Source organism: Ixodes scapularis, unplaced genomic scaffold, assembly GCF_016920785.2.
Source record: "Ixodes scapularis isolate PalLabHiFi unplaced genomic scaffold, ASM1692078v2 PGA_scaffold1__304_contigs__length_218370807, whole genome shotgun sequence".
Classification (NCBI taxonomy): domain Eukaryota; kingdom Metazoa; phylum Arthropoda; class Arachnida; order Ixodida; family Ixodidae; genus Ixodes; species Ixodes scapularis.
The window spans coordinates 57,220,624-57,225,999 of NW_024609846.1; the positions used below are offsets into that span (position 1 = coordinate 57,220,624).

At 46.9% G+C, this 5,376-nt stretch overlaps 1 pseudogene; it reads left to right on the forward strand.

The window, feature by feature from the left end:
* The first annotated feature begins 3,767 nt into the window (after positions 1-3,767).
* Positions 3,768-5,139, forward strand: LOC121835730 (annotated as a pseudogene).
* Positions 5,140-5,376: the final 237 nt, after the last annotated feature.

Consider the following 5,376-nt stretch of genomic DNA (forward strand, 5'->3'; position numbering starts at 1 on the left):
ACCCCACTAGTGAATAAAGCAAGTGTGGGGCTAAGACATCATACTAGAGAGGATTACAATTTGTGGTCGAGCTGTGCAGAAACTGCATTAATAAAAAATACTATTCTTTTATAGAATTCGCTGGTAATTTGCTTGCAACCACAGTCTAAAAAAATTAAGTCTTTTAAATGCGTAACGTGGCTTTTTCTGTTGTAAATAATTTAATTTAACATCAGCCAACGCGAAAGAATGTGCGTCTGCTAATAATGCAATTTGTTTAAGAGTAGTGAAGGTATGCTTTTGTCTACTCATGAACAATTTCCTTAGGAGTAATCAAATCACTTAGTTCAATGGAGCCGGTCAAACTAAAGTTAGACTAAAGTCTTCATATTTTCTAATGTCGAAGCAGAAAGGCTCAGAATGCAATATTCAATATACTGCTAGGATTGCGAAGTTAGGAGTAATTGTCGCACCCATAGCGATATAATTTATGAGTGCACACGCAAGAGACACCATCATTTCACCTTAAGCTAGCAAAAATTTCATGTGAACTTTTGTTTGATTTCATATTTTAGCCCCACTACATTTTTCAACATAGCTGCCAGTAACTTGCAGCAGAATAAATTATATCCTACAGTACATCTCTCCCACACTGTCCCGTATATATAAGTGTACAACATCGCAATAACTTGATTTGCCACGCATTGATTCGCCCTATTGTCAATTATTTCTCCAAATATAAATACACTCAATTTCATCACTGCAGTCATGGTTCTGGCTAAGGCAAGCACGTAGCCAGGATTTTTTTTTTTTTTTGGGGGGGGGGGGGGGGGGAGCGTTTATGGAAAAATGCTGTATGAGGGGGAGAAGGCAGAGGAGGCCCCCAGCAAATTGGAAGTTTTCGGGGGGGGGGGGGGGGCGGAGATAACGAGGTGGGCTCTAGCTCTCCAGAGGTATGACGTCAAAGTCGTGCACCGGAAGGGCGCTAGACACAAAAACTAGGACTCCTTGTCCAGAATCGCAAACGAATGTTTGCGATTCTGGACAAGGCCGACACGGCCGGCGCCCGTGGGGGGTAGGACGAGCTAGTCGCCGAACAATACGCGCTTGTGAGTGAAATCACGTATTTCTTTTAATTATTTTTAAAGTGACTTGCCCCTCCATTTAAGCGGGAAACAGGGATAGCTGTTGTCAGTGTTGTATGCCGTTTGTTACTTCGCGCCAAGTGCATTTTTTCTTTGTTGTTTTAGGCATTGTCAGCCGTTTGTCGGCGCGGCTCGCCTTTTGGTTTTGTGATAACTTGTGCTTTTATTACCTGTGCCGGCCTATGTGTAGGGCATTGTGCTTGTCGCGGAGCTAACCGTGTTAGTTTTCCACAGCCCTGTGTTGTTGTTTTCGTATTTTTCTCCTTTTTTGTTCATTTTGGGGGATGAGTAGTAAACTGTTAGCAGGTCCAAGAATTCACTCTAAAAAAAAGGGAGCGTGACTTACGCCCTCAAGGGAGCAAATGCGCGGACACAACCATTGGTCCCCTAGGGGAGCAATGGTGACGGGAGAAACACTTGCTCCGCTACCGTTAGTCCCTCAAAGTTGAACCCCCAGGACTAACTTTTGCACCCTTGCACTTAGGCCCCTGGGACTAAATGTTGCGCCCTTACCTTATTTAGTACCGAATTGCGCCCTTACACACCCAGGTGGCGCTAGGCAACGTCAAATTCAAAGTTGGTAAAAAATATAGTACCGCTGGGGTAGATCTTTTCCGTGCTCATTACATTCACATACGAACAACGCTTATTTCACATTTGCACACGTTATACAATTTTTAACATAGACAAGGAATTAGAACACAGATGAAACACACGCGACGACACGCTATTTCAATCGCCACCCCAAAGCCTACCCATGCGCCTTTTATACTGATCATGCGAGAGGAGTCGTCTTGTCTGTGACCATCTCAACCGTGAACGATGTTACAAATATGGTGCTGCTTTCGAGCCATTATTGTTCTCCACTATTGTTGCTAAACTTTCCAAGGAGGGTATCTCTCCTAAGAAGTAACGATACACACTGTAATTATTTTTGACAGTCTATAATAAACAGCGTCCCCATAGGCTTCCGGCAGCCATGTTCTCACTTCCCCGCATAGACCGCCCTACTTTGCGCATGCGTGTCTCCGTGGCAACCGCATCGTCTCTTACGAAAAAAACAAAATTTATCGTTTTTGTCTTTGGTGACGTTTTTACCACGTGCTACGTGGTAAAACATTTTTCTACGTTTTAGTTAAACTAAAAAGAAAATATAAACGTTTTCAAAGCACGTTCAAAAGTATGCAAAGGGGAAGGACGCCAGGACAATGGTCAAAATCCGCATGGCCAGCGCATCAACAATGGCGGCGCTTGAGTCAGCGGCTGCTTCCACGACGGGCTGGTACGGAGGCTGCGATCGTTATAAGGTCAGCTTCAACTCTTGCAAATTTCGATGCTACGATTGTCTGTGGATACCTCCCCCCCCGCGTTCCGAAACAGTAAATGCGTCGCTAACGCTGGCCATCGGCGATGCAGCAGACGCCGCCATCTTGTCCGCACGTCTTTTGTTCCCGCGCTCTTACTCCCGCGCGCCTTTTGCTGCTTTTGTACCCGCGCGTTTGCACCCGCGGCTGCTTTTGCTCCCGCGCGCCTTTCGGTTAGTACTGGTCGAGTAGAGTTAGTCCTCAGCATTTGCGCACGGTACCTAGCTCAAACCAGGTGGTCTTTTCGGGGAGCAAATTGGATTTCAGAGGACCAAATGCTGCCGTTAGTCCTTTGAGACCATCTTTTTTTCTTAGAGTGAAGGACCAGAAACACTCTTGGGGGGGGGAGGTGTAAAGGAGTCGCGAGGGACCCCCTCACCGGGTGGTCCTCATTCAACACCAAGTGGAAAGGGAGAAAGCCACGGTTTTGCCCCTTTCCACTCTTACTACACCAGCTAATGGGGCGGCTGCGAGAGGCGGCTCTACGGGTCCGGACCTGTCCAGGCATGTCGCCCCATTGCAGGTGCGGCTGAATAGTGAGCTCTACCAGTCCCCCGCAGAATCGGCCTGCTTCCGAGTGTATTTTTCGACGTGCATATCTGTTCTGTCGAATTTCTCCTGTTTTGCGCGTCACTGTGAGTTTTTTCGTGTCTCCGCAAGCTTGAGAAATGTGAAAAGAGCGACGGTGAGATGCCGTGCAAGTGCTGTGTGCCGCGGTGCCGCGGAAACTACACCGTGGACACCAAAGTGCACGTGTTCAAGTTCCCAAAGGATCAAACACTGAGGGACGCATGGATACGCGCTTTGCCGCGGGAAGACCTCTGCGTCACCGAGAATTCAAGGGTAAGCTTTCTTTTTGGCAGAGAATTAATTGTTTCATTACAAATGGAAGTTCAATATAGTTATACATTCGTATAAATGTGGCTCGCAATCCGCACTTTATGTCAGATACCCATTGGTTTGTTCAGTGGACGCAAAATTCCTTTCGGAATGCGAACTTCACTTCGGACATGAGGACATCATCCGAGAAGCATCGCATACCGATGAAAGTACTTGCCGCACCATCACAGTGCCCTTATGCCATGTCCGTCTTCGCCCTGACGCTGTACCGTCGAAGTTTCCTAGCTGCCCGACCTACATGTCTAGGGAAGCCACAGGAAAAGAAGATCCCGACTCCAAGCGGGCGCGCATGGAGCATGCTGCTATGCAAAAAGCTATCGCGGAGTCCGAGGAGATGTTTAACAGGGCACGTGAAGAGGACAATGTCCATTCCTTAGGAGAACTAATCGGACACTTGTGGAGCAAGGAGATGAAGTTTTGGAACATAATAGAAAAGGACGAAAGGCTTGTTATTATCCACATCGTCGACGATGAGGCCCCGTGGCTGAAGTACTTTGTCTGCGTAAAAGTATACATGAGCGTGACGCTACATGTCATGAAAACGGCGGTAAAAAAGTTACGTGGAAATCTGGTCGTTCCAGAAATTGCTGACAGTAAGAAGGGTATAGTAGAACTCCTCGAAGGGCATCGAGAAGTGGGACGGGGACCTGATTTCCAACTCGGTCGAGGAAATTTGCGAGGCTATTTGCCTACTGCTGGATCAATTGTCCACATCCCACGCAGAAGACGACGCCGACTCCATTAGATTTCTCCGAGAGCAAGTAACCTTGTTCGAAGCGAAAAAACAGCGCAGACGCTACTCTGCAGATTTCATGGTGTTCTGTTGCATTCTTTTCACCATATCGCCCCATGCGTACGCTTATATACGCAGCCATGGAAGCGTCACTTTGCCGCATCCCACGGCGATCGGATCGGTATGCTCCTCTTATGGCACGAGCCCTCAACAAGAGCATCAGAGCGAAGCATTCCTCAGTTACATGGCGAGAAGAATTTCTGACCTCAAAGATGACCAGCGCTTCGTCATCATAATGGTAGACGAAATACACTTCAAAACTTACTTTGAATACAAAGGGGGCAATATTACTGGAGCTGCGCTTAACTCAAATGAATCTGCAAACTGTGCGCTCGTTTTCATGGTGTGCAGCTTGAAGTGCAAATTCAAAGAAGTTGCGCACATCGTGCCAATGCACAGACTAGACGCGGAGTTCCTGCACAAGATGCTGAACGATGTGATTTGCGAGCTGGAAAAGATTGGGTACCGCGTTGTGTGCGTCGTGAGTGACAACAACTCTGTGAACAGAAAAGCAATGTCCCACTTTGAATTTCCCGCTTCTAACAGAATTGTGTATCAACACCCATCAGACCCTGCAAGGCCGCTGTTTTTCGTTATAGACCCGGTACACATACTAAAATGCATACGAAACAACTGGATCAACCAGAAGAATGACCAAGTTTGCTTCTACTTCCCTGAAATGCAAACAAATGCGGCACAGTCAGAGCGCGTGCTAACAGCGTCATTTTCGACAATCAGGGACTTTCACAGCAAAGAATGTAACCAGCTGTTGAAATATGGCTATGGGCTATCGAGAAAAGCTCTTTACCCGTCGAATATTGAAAGGCAGAACGTAAAGCTTGCCTTGCAAATCTTCAATGATTCCTTGCCTGTGGCGTTGCGTGCTCTTGGAACGAAGCACAACCTGTTCTCATTTGATGCCACTGCTACTTTCATCGACATCATACTCAAGTGGTGAAAAATTGTGAATGTGAAAACTCCGTGGAAGGGAAGGAGGCTGAAAGACCAGTTCCAACAACCAGTGTTCTCCGTGGACAACGATCCAAAAATTGACTTCTTGCACTTGATTTTGAAATGGCTGGATGAGTGGAAAAACAAAGGCCTCGACAAAAGTACTCTGACAAAGGAGACTCACGCTGCGTTCGAGCACACTACCTATGCACTTGTAAAGCTCGCTAGGTACAGCTTCCCTACT